Source organism: Mustelus asterias, chromosome 1, assembly GCF_964213995.1.
Source record: "Mustelus asterias chromosome 1, sMusAst1.hap1.1, whole genome shotgun sequence".
Classification (NCBI taxonomy): Eukaryota; Metazoa; Chordata; class Chondrichthyes; order Carcharhiniformes; family Triakidae; genus Mustelus; species Mustelus asterias.
The window spans coordinates 100,734,792-100,746,850 of NC_135801.1; positions in this window are offsets into that span (position 1 = coordinate 100,734,792).

Genomic DNA, 12,059 nt, shown 5'->3' on the forward strand with positions numbered 1-12,059 from the left:
CAGAACTCCTCAACATGAAGCTGTCATGCACGCTGCTGGGGTGTTTGGCGCAGATGTGCATGATGTTCAGCTGATGGTCACACACGAATTGCACATTTATTGAGTGGAAGCCCTTTCTGTTCATGAATCTTCCAGGATCCTTCACTGGGGCCTTGAGGGTGAGGTGGGTGCAGTTTATATCCCCCTGCACATTTGGGATCCCTGCAAAGACCGCAAATCCTGCAGCCCGGGCTTCCTGCTGGGCCTGGTCCAGGTCAAATTTAATATACTGGCCAGCCTGGGCATACAGAACATCTTAGACCTCCTTAACAATGTGGATGGATGGTAGGGAAATGCCACAAAGGTCTCCACTGGTGGTCCGGAAGGGTCCAATGGCATAAAAGTTTAAGGCGGCCATCACTTGCACAGCCACCAGGAGTGGGTACCCCCCCCCCCGCCACCCTCCCCTCCCCTTACCCCCCGCCCCCTGTGCCGCGAAGTGCCAGGTCCTGCAACAAATGGCACAGGTCCTTTCAGAGCCGGAGCCATCAGCGGCATGCAGTGCCTCACAGCTGCTCAAAGGACACTTGCGGAGCTGCCGGGATCTTTCTCCCTTCTCCTATCCCCCCCACACTCCCCATACTCCATACTCCCCCACAGACCCCCAGCAACACACAGTCCCCATACCCCCCCCCCCCCACCACAGATCCCAGAATGGCAACACAGCCCCCCAATTCCCCCCTCCCCCACTCACAAACACACACCCAGGACCCATGCAGTAGTGGCCACAGGCAGTGCTGCTTGACAAGTCGTGAGGCTGCTGCACTGCCACTTCAGAGAGTTTCCAGCCTATCGCCACCTACAACAGTGCTTGCTGCTGCCAGCATTAGGACCCAGAGCCAGTGCTAAGACACAAGGTCAGCGCTCAGACCTGGGTCCATGCTGAGAGTCCAAGGTTGGACCCTGTGAGCAACAACAGCCCCCCACCCCCCCCCCCCCCCCACACACTCGCAGCCCCCCTCGACCCGAAACGCAGCATGGCCGCCCAAAACAGCTCCCTCTGAGCAACACGGAGCAGTTTAAACACAGAGACGTACCTCCTCGCTCGCCCTGACTGATCATGCGCTTGAATCTGAATTTTATCCGTGAGATGTTTTCCTGACTGATCCGCCTGCAGCGAATGAGATGGTTAAGGCGGGTGAGCCGGGATAATTGGGAGTGAAGCTCACTAATGACACTGTGATGAATGCAAAACAATGTAAATTGACGTTTCGCCCATTTTGGGCGGCCTCTGATTGTGCCGAATTTTGTTCTCAGTAAAATGGAAACGGGCGTGAAAGCGGGGGCCATTCCCGATTTTATGACATTTTCCCACTGCAAAACGGGTGCGATGAGTTTGTAAAATTCTGCCCTTTTTGGCAGTACTTTACACATTTTTTAATGCTTTAATTGGTGAGATTATCTGCTTTGTATTTCTTTTCCCCAGCAATGTTTCCGTTCGTTATTTTTGGTTGATGCTGCTGTTGAATCACACCATACAAAATGATACAAATGCTATTCCTCTATCAGTTTCTGAGTGTTGCAGATCAATTAGATCAACCAGATCATTAGATTAATATTAGATCAATAAGCGATGTTCATGAAGAGTTAAAAAATGCATCTGCAATGTCACTTGAAGCATGGGATGGAATTTTACTAGCACCCTGTGAAGGGCTTGGAGGAAGTGGGAGGTTTGGAAACACAGCGGGAGAATGTGTCCCAGTTTCTTTCTGCTCAAGGCCAAATTTCCCAGCGGCAATCAGGCAGTGCGATCAAGATTGGGGAAGCTGGAAATGAGCAGCCAATTAAGTCTGTTAAGTTGTCAGTTGACGACATTGATTGGGATTTTCCACTCCCATTTTTGGAAGGTAGGAAAGCCGGAGGGGCAGGAAAATCCAACAGGAGTCTCCAAATTGCTCTTACCATGATGAGATTTCCCATTCAGATTGTTCCCACCTCACACCAATGATATAATGGAGTTCCCATCATGAAAGTTCTGGAACTCCATTACCATACATCTAAGTATCATTTGGAGGTTCCCCATTATCTCCCCACGTTAGGAATTCCTCTCTGCTGACATGATGTTGGCGAGGTTTACAACAGATCCTGACAAATGGGGCTTGACAAAGACAACCCATAGGGGATGCACGGTTAAGTACAGTCCCCGGGAGGAGAGGGTCATGTCTGGGTATTATCCTGGTACTGCCCCCGGCGCTGGAGTGGGGAGTGAGTGGCTTCTGTTGGGAAGGTTCATGGGGGTGGAATTCCCTGGGGCAGAGGGGATGGGGTGGGAGGGGGTCCTGTGACCGCAGGGGTGGGGAGGGATTCTATTTCCATGGTATGGAGCTTTTTTCTTGTTTTATTTTATTTTTTAAAAATTGATATTCAGAACCTGACCCACCAGCATGATATTAAGGGTCCCACTCCTTCCAATTCTGACAAAATATTGCAGCTAGAGTTTGCTTAAGAAAATACATTAAAGGCACATGACATTGTATAATGAGCAGCAGGCACAATATATCTGCACCACTTCTTCAAAGAAGGACATTTTATGCAAAGTTATAACCAATGAATAAAATGTAAGAGTGAGACTTAAGAGTAACACAGTTTGCAAGAACATTTAAATGTATATGGAGTTACATTTGTTATTAAAAGTGACATACATTCAAAGAGATCATTATTAATGAACCATTATTACCAGTGGTTTAATGTATTTTTTAAAAACAGATTCCATCTGTAATGTTTTTCTCGATTTTTCATCTCTCACTAATGCATAAACATGAGCAGGCAGATTATGTATTCATCATTATAAACACATGCACAGTACCTCTCCTAGCCTGATTCAAAACAGGCTGGGGATTAGTGAGCAGATACATATATAGAAACATATATAGAAAATAGAAGCACGAGTAGACCATTTGGCCCTTCGAGCCTGCTCCGCCATTCATTATTGATGCACGTCAATTGAACTCAAGACACGAGGCTTCGGTAACTGAAGGCTTTTATTGCCTAACAATGGAACTACTAGAATGTAAGTACACCATCCCAGACTGACGAGGTCCCGCCCGAGCAGGGGGTCTTATACCTCTCCCAGGAGGCGGAGCCCGACTGGGATGTGCCACAACAGTAACAACCACAGGTGTATTAATCCCACCCTAGCCCAACAACAACATTAGAACAACCCCACAGTGGGAACCAACGATGGTTCACCACAATTATGATCATGGCTGATCATCAAATTCAATACCCTGATCCTTCCTTTCCCTATATCCTTTGATCCATTTAGCCCTCAGAGCTATATCTAATTCCTTCTTGAAATCCACAAAGTTTTGACCTCAAATACTTTCTGCAGTAGTGAATTCCACACATTCACCACTCTCTGAGGGAAGAGGGAAGGGCATTGGTGGGGCCGCAGCTGGAATACTGTGTGCAGTATTGGCCCCCTTATTTGAGGAAGGATATATTGGCCTAGTTTAGAAGGCTGAGGGGTGATCTTATAGAGTCATATAGCATAGTGGTGGAGGCGGACACACTGGGAACGTTTAAGACTTATCTAGACAGCTATATGAACGGAGTGGGAATGGAGGGATACAAAAGAGTGGTCTAGTTTGGACCAGGGAGCGGCGCGGGCTAATTGTTCCTGGTTTCTCGTTTCAAGGCTTCATTCTATGATCATCTTGCTGGTGCCAGTACAGAGTGAGACTGCGGATAGTTGGGAACCTGTCTCGGGGGCAGGGAATTCATATGGTGTTCGTGGAAGTGGAAATAACTAGGGTTGGGAAGCATTTTCCGATCGGGGCCATTGTGATCTCCTGGACTCGTTTCGATCGCCTCAGGGGGTCGGAGAGGAATTTCCCAGATTTTTTTTCCCCATATTGGCCCTGGGGTTTTTCACTCTGGGTTTTCGCCTCTCCCTGGAGATCACATGGTCTGGAATGGGGGGGTGGGGGTAAGTTAATAGGTTGTAATGAACAAAGCATCGTAGCTGTGAGGGACAGCTCGGTGGATAGGATATTGGTATGTAGGTAGGCTGGAAAATTGGGCGGGGATCCTGGATTCAGGATTCAATCCTGGACCGGGGAGCGGCGCGGGCTTGGGGGGCCGAAGGGCCTGTTCCTGTGCTGTATTGTTCTTTGTTCTTTGTTCTTTGATAATGAAGGGGCTGGATAGGGTAGAAGTGGAGAGATTCTTTCGACTTAGAAAGGAAACCAGAACTAGAGGGCACAGCCTCAAAATAAAGGGGGGTCAGTTTAGGACAGAGTTGAGGAGGAACTTCTTCTCTCAGAGGATGGTGAATCTCTGGAATTCTCTGCTCATTGAAGTGGTGGAGGCTACCTCGTTGGATATGTTTAAGTCACGGATAGATGGATTCCTGATCGGTAAGGGAATTAGGGGTTATAGGGATCAGGCGGGTAAGTGGAACTGATCCAGTTCAGATCAGCCATGATCTTATTGAATGGCGGGGCAGGCTCGAGGGGCTCGATGGCCTACTCCTGCTCCTATTTCTTATGTTCTTATGTTCTCCTCTTCTCAGTCCTAAAAGGTTTACCCCTTATCCTCAAACTATGACCCCTAAGTCTGGGCTCCCTCACCATTGAGAACATTCTATCTGAATCTACCCTGCCTAACAGTCCTGCCATCCCAGGAATCAACGTGGTAAGCTTTAGCTGCACTCCCTCTATAGCAAGGACATCCTTCCTCAGATAAGGACACCAAAACTGCACACAATACTCCAAGTGTGGCCTCACTAACACCCTATACAATTGCAATAATTGCTGTATCTAACTCCTTCTTGAAATCACATAACGTTTTGACATCAAGTATTTTCTTTGGTAATGAATTCCACAGAGTCACCACTGTCTGGATGAAGAAATTTCTCCTCACCTCAGTCCTAAAAGGTTTACCTCTTATCCTCAAACTATGACCCCTAGTTCTGGACTCCCCTACCATCGGGAAAATTCTATCTGAATCGACCCTGCCTTTAGTGTAAAACATCCCTATTCCTATACTCAAATCCTCTCACTATGAAGATGCTGCATGGCGCCCTGAAGATTTAGAGGTGCTTTATTCTTTCTCCGGTAACCCGGTGGATGCCAATGCATAAAATTTACTTGAAAGGAATTTTGATTGCCAGTCCATGGGATCATCATTTGTCTTGAACTTCAAGAAAACTTTAATCTGGATGGTATAAACTATAAATCCAACATTGAACATATTCTGCCTTTTCCTTATCTACCAAAATGTTTGTGTTGCTTCTATTTCTGCATTTTTTGAGTGGCTATTTTAATTTATTTAGAAAAAGGGAACTAATTGTATTCTTTAAAACTACATTAAAAAGCTTGTCATTTTGCCTAATTGCTTCCTGGATGTTGTATTACTGTTACTGAGTCTATCCTGCAATGCATTCTCCATTGTTGACGCTGATTATTACTCTCTGGGTCTAAATGAGATTTTCACTGTCCACAGGCATGATAATTCACTATAATAAAGCTCACAACAATGATTAACACAGCAAATTATTACCTACTGGTTCAGTCACAGAATACATTCAAAGTACTGAAAGATGTCACAACACTTGTGCAGTAATAATTCGCAAGGAAAATACCCAGTTGCTTAAGTCATTTTGTTGTATCTTGCTCATTTCCTTCCATTCAAATCTAAACTATCGGATTTTGAAACAATAAATTCAAAAAATAGCGCACTTCTTGATTGCAAGTAAAGTAGATCCCAGTGAAGGGTGATAATTTCACAATTTCTCAGCTAATTCTGCATGTAAGATGCCAAAGTTCAAAAGGCAACAAATCATATTACAAATGATGATGTTTACAGTTTATTTCTTATTATATTCAAGTATCCTAAAGCATTTTGCGTTGTGAATTATTTTGAGTTGCATTGACTTTTGCTTTGGAGGCAAGTAAAATAATGTCAATGCAAATAATTTTTTTGGTGTTACTGAAGTCGGGGAAAGGTTTTATTTTCAGGTTCAGGGCAGGGCTGCAAAGAATATTTTACTCATCATAATCTTTCCGCATCTTCATTCTGTCCCTCTGCAATATAAACCAAAAACATGAGTTCAGATTCCACATGTACATTGAATACACATATCTCAACCTGGCCACCATCTTGCTCAATGACTTCACTATCTCTGCTTCTCTAACATCACTGAATGAATAGAAATTTCCTCCAGTTAAACATAGTGGAGATTAAGTCATGTTCTTTTGCTACAGATTCCAGCCCCTCCCTCTGACTGTTGGCTCAGGCTGAACCAAACTGGTCAAACCTTCATCATCCATTTCGGTACTGAGCTATGTTTCCAGTTATATGTGCTCTCTGTTATGAGATAATCTATTTCCACCTCCAAAACATCAGTTGTCTCTCACTACCTATATCCATCTATGCTTTTGTTAACTCCAGACTCAACTACTCCAATGTTCTCCTGGCCTGCCTTCAATCTTCCACACTCCATAAAATTGAGCTCAGCTAAATCTCTGCTGCTCATACCCTAACTCGAGCTAAGTCCCATTCACTCATGATCCGTGAGCCTGCTGACTTATATTTGCTGCTCATCTACCGACTCATCAAATTTAAACTTCTGAGCCTTGTGTCACAATCCTTACATAGCCTTGTCCCTCCTTATCTCTAGAACCTGGTTCCAGCCCTTCAACTCTCTCAGAGGATCGCAGTCCTCCAATTCTAACCTCAAGAATCACTGGCTTTCTCTGCCTCACCATTGGCAGCTGTGTCGTTGCTTGTTTTTGCATCAAGTTCTGGAATTCCCTCCATAAACCATTTTGTCTTTCTACTTCTGTCTCCTCTTTTAAGACACTCTTTAAGATCTATCTCTTTGGTCAAGTTTTGCATGCCTGCCCTAATATCTCTTTCTTTGACTCTGTGTTGATCAGTTTTCTTTCTGGTTTTGCTACCTTCATGCAACTTGGGATTTCAGTACAATAAATTTGCATAAATTTAAGTTGTTGCTCGTGCCTTGAACGAACAGTGGTGCAAAAACAGTTAACTTAAAACATACATTAAGCATGTTATTGATCTTTACTTACTAAATCAAACACATATGTGCAATAAATGCCTTAGCCTCATCATTCTAAATATTGATTCTGTAGGCTTTAATTTTGTCTGGATAGATTTCGTAAACTGACATGTCCTTGTGGATTATATTGCCGATAAATCACTGATATACGTTTACAAGCACATCACTACTTTGATTGTTAAGTCATCATTGGCAACACCTCACTTAATGATCTTCTTAATGTGCATTTATACAGGACCATGTTTAACATGATAGAAGAATAGAGAAGACATTACCAATAGAATCATAGAGTGCAGAAGAGGCCCTTCGGCCCATCAAGTCTGCACTGATACATTAGAAACATCTGATTTCCCACCTAATCCCTTTACCAGTACTTGGCCCATAGCCCTGAATGTTATGACATGCCAAGCATTCATCCAAGTACTTTATAAAGGATGTGAGGCAACCTGCCTCCATCACCCATCCAGGCAGTGCATTGCAGACCGTCACCACCTCTGTGGAGATATTTATTTTTCTTCTTTGAGAGTGCAGTGGACACCTATGGAAGGTATAAATTAGAAAGAGGGATGTTTATGTAATTGAGAGGAGACATCTGCTGAAGCCAAGGTCGGTAACACTTATTTGACAAATGAAAATTGACCCAAACAATTACTCTCTAGGTGGGATAACTGGGCATTGGATTGATGCATTTGGATTTCCTGATATTCAGTTGTTTATGAACTTCCCTCCCCAATGTAGTTCAGAGCTTCCATCAGCTTCAGTAATTTGCATGTCCTTCTCTAATCTAGTATTTGCTGTGTCCGGTTGTCTCCTCTAAAGTGGAGAGACCGCATGCAGCTGCTTGGCAAGGTACAGCTATGACTCAGGTAACATGGATCCCCAATTGAGGGTAAGCAGATGGTAAGGAAAAAGGCAAAATACTGTGGATGCTGGAATCTGAAACAAAAACAGAAAATGCTGGAGAAACAAGCAGGTTTTACAGCATCTGTGGAGAGAAAATAGAGCCAACATTTCGAGGCTGCATGACCCTTCGTCAGGGCCTTACATGGTAAGGAAATTCAATTTTGAGAAAAGTGGCTCTGTCCTGCCTTCTGCCATTTAAACTGCAAGAACATTGGCTTCAAGGTCACCTTTTATATTCCAGCATTTTAAATTTGGTTCCTGGCTGCGGCAGTTTAACTGGAAGAGGGGACGTTGTGAGTATTTTAACTCTGCACAAGTCAGGAAAGAAGAAAATTGAAATTATTGGCAAGCAGCACACTGGCTTTATCTTCTTTTGCTGCACCAGAAACTACAGTTGCACTTTTCCGCCCCTCACCTGTTGCAACTGCTCGGTCAAGATTACATAGCCTGCCTCTGGCATGATAACGATCTGGTATCTGTATATCTAGTTGGGTCAGTGCCCACCTGCTTCACCTCTGCTGGTGCTACTGCTGAATGGAAAGCCCAGGCTCTTCCACCTGGGCTCATAGCAGAGATAATGGATTACAAAGCTGTATCTCAGGAGACAGGAAGAAAAATTCTAGGAAGTATAAAGAAATAGTTCAGTAGCTCCTGAACTAGTATTGGCTGTAACACTCAATGTGAGGCCAGCATTTGAGTTTTGTCATGAATTTTATGAATTCTGTTAAATAAAATTCCTCTCTATATTCTAGACGACTGATGAGCAGGATTTGTGCATTTGCATTGAGTGTTGCAATCTATCTAAATGATCATTTTTTAGCGTAGGAGTACAGCAGACTTGAGTCAGCCTTTGACCCTCTCAATCTGTTAGTTAGCCCCAAAGGGGATTGCCCAAGCATAATATCTAACAGCAACAATTTTTCAATTTGAGTTCTTGGCTTAGGAGCCTTCATCTTTCACGAGCACCCTATCTAAATCTGTCATGTTTCTGTACTTTGTTTAGTGCTACTGGCACACTGTCTGAAGTGACGGACTTAAACAAGATTTCAGGAATTCCCTCCCAGTATATGCGCCATGAAAATTTTTTAAATATAAAGTTATAAAGTAAGATATAAAAACAGCCTCACTTCTGAGCTTCAGACCTCCTGGCAATCACTGCCCACTGACTATAATGTTGTGGTTGAACAGGAATGGAGGCCCACATATTGAGTGGGTGGGATTTTCTAGCCAGGGGGTGGCGTTCAGCTTCAATGCTGTGAGAAATGCTGCAAAAAAGGCTTCAACCAAGGAGTAACTGGTTTCTGCTGCTGGGGACGTGATATGGGGATTGGTACAGAGTGGTTTAAGAGTCCAAGGGTGATCTGGAGACATTGGAGACAGCAGGCACGGGTTGGGAGGGCAAGCTGAGTTGGTAATCATTCAGAGGGGGGTTGGGGTTTGTTCATGAAGAAGGAAGAAAGTCAGCTCGGGGGTCTGAGGGGAGGCATTACTGCTTCTTCTGGCCCACAAGAGATTCTGGAAAGACACTTATCTTTTCCACACATCAATTCATGCCTCCCTTTTGTTGTCAGGTTTCCAGATGCCCAAGAAACACTGCTGGCTAGAGTTAAACCAAATTCTGCTGTAGCTGATGGGCCACAACACGTCACGGATGCTCTACTTTAAGCTTCTAGATCTGTTCTGAATCTATCCTATTTAGCAAAATGGTAATGCCACAAAACATGATATAAGTTGCCTTCCATGTGATGATCCTATCTATATTCATGAGGACATGACCACTCCAACCAAGTTTTATTTGTGAACGGTATTTGGTGAGGACAAAGTCAAGTAAGATTTTTGCTTGCACAGGCTCTCTCATCATTGTGTCAAACTACAACTATTAATTGTGTTGGGGGTGACAAATAACCTGAACAACCTCTAGATGGAGGCTAGCTTCAAATTAAACCTCATGATTAAGCTGTTGTGGACCATAGTGGCAGAGAGTTTAGAGTCGGGTGAGGTAGAGAATGGTGTCTCCCATCACTCAAAACCTCCATAAATTTACTTTACAGCACCCTGTGACATTGCAAGTAAGGATCACCAAGTGGTGAAGTGTGGGGCTAAAACTCATGTTTTAAACCCGAATAAAGGTAATTGTAATAGGTTGAAAGCATTGAACTGGGAAACACGTTTAAAAGGTGGTACAGTAGAGATGCAGTGGCAAACGATGGCTGGGATTTTCCACCCCTATTTCTGACGGATATCATAACAGGCAGGAGCAGAAAATATTGGGTGATCACAAAAATCGGTTTAATGCCATCGGAAAACCAACTTGTAATTGTCCACTCCACTGTCAATGGCGGACTGCATTTCCTGCCGCTGCATGTCAGAAGCTGATTTCCATACTTTAACATCTCATTATAAGTCCTGCTCTCTGGATCATGCATTCAGATTGGCGTGATTGCATCGCAACATGTTTCACAACAGTACATAAGGACATGTACCTGGCAACTTGCACTTCGCTTGGGGCATCAAGGACTTTTGGCTACCTTGCTTTGGACAGAACTCACAGCCATCAGCACCAGGCTTCATAGACAGCACCACATTGCTTTTGGGGGGCTCATGGGCAAGTCTCTACTTACCATATTAGTGGGAGTAGCTTGTCAATGGCTGCAAGGCCTGAAATTGCTTGCAGAAGGGGGGCATCCCATGGTGTGTGTGGGGTACATGCAGTGCCGGATTTATACTTGGTGAGGCCCTAAGCTATATAAAGCTTGGAGGCCCCTTGTTAAAAAGTTACACCAAAAGGTCTCACAAAGTGCATACCAAAACAGGACCTTGGGTCGCCACAAAAAAATTGAAAACATAATTATGCCTTTTAATTATTTGATAGCAAGGTATTTAAAGTGAAAAATACAAATTATTTTCAAATGAATGCATTTACTGATTACATATTTATCATTTGGCTGGCTTGATCTCTCTCACAGATTTTGGTAATTTTGGTAATTTTTTGAGTTGCTCTTCCAGCTGGTGCTTTCTTTTTCTTTTCTGGTATCCGCTCTTAAATGTTCTCTTCATTGTAAACCTTCTGAAATTTTGTGAGGCCCCTGCGGATTGTGAGGCCCTAAGCTGTAGCTTGTTTAGCTTATGCCTAAATCCGGCACTGGGTACATGTTGATCTGTGTAAGTGGCTTCAAGATGGTGAGGGCTGAGGAGACGGTCTCCAGAGGAGATGGGGCCAGATGAAATGTGAGAGTGTGTGCGAAAGAGTGAGTGTTGATGTCTCTTGAGCTGGCAGTGAGTGAGATGCCAGTGAATGTATGATGGCCTTGTGAGTGTGTGAGTTTAGAGTGCTGGAATGGTTGCCTTACTCTGGCGGCATGGCTGAGATCATTGATTCTTTTTCTGCACTGGATGGCCAACCTCTTCTGCACAGCATTGGCATTGGCCACTACTGCTACCACCTCCCATGACAGAGTGCTGAACGTGTTGGACCTCAGAGGCCCAGTGCGTGTGGTAGAGGGCATCATGGAGGGCCTCCAGGAGGCATTCCAAAAAGAAGGGTCATTGAACTCTATTTGGCTTTTGGGGCCTTGTCATCACTGGAACAGTCCTGGGCTGCAAACATTATGAACTGTGGGCACAGTTGCAGTTTTAGCACCTGCGGTAAGGTAATGGCGTGGCAAGCAATTCAGAAGCTACCCGCCAGCCATACAAGTTGTTTCCTGTGCCTGCATAGGTGAGAAGCAGATGAAACAGCGTGAAACTCCACCCCTGCAGCCACCAGGAAGATATCTTTTTTCATGCCTACCAATGCACTAAGTGCGACTCAGGGAAAATTCCACATCATGAAGGAGATATTTAATAACTCTCATCGACGATTTATACAGATTCTCTGAGAAGGATACAGCATCTGTGGCTGAATAACAAAGTTAGGGATTGAATCAATTGAAAAAGAAACTGCACAAATCTACAAAGATTAGATGTAGGTCAGAAGATTGAGGCGATTTAAAAAACCAGCAAAGAAAGACTAAAACAAATAAAGAGGGAGAAAGTTGAGAATGAGAGAAAGGAACTAGAAATATAAAAACAGATAGCAAGAGTTTCTACAAAC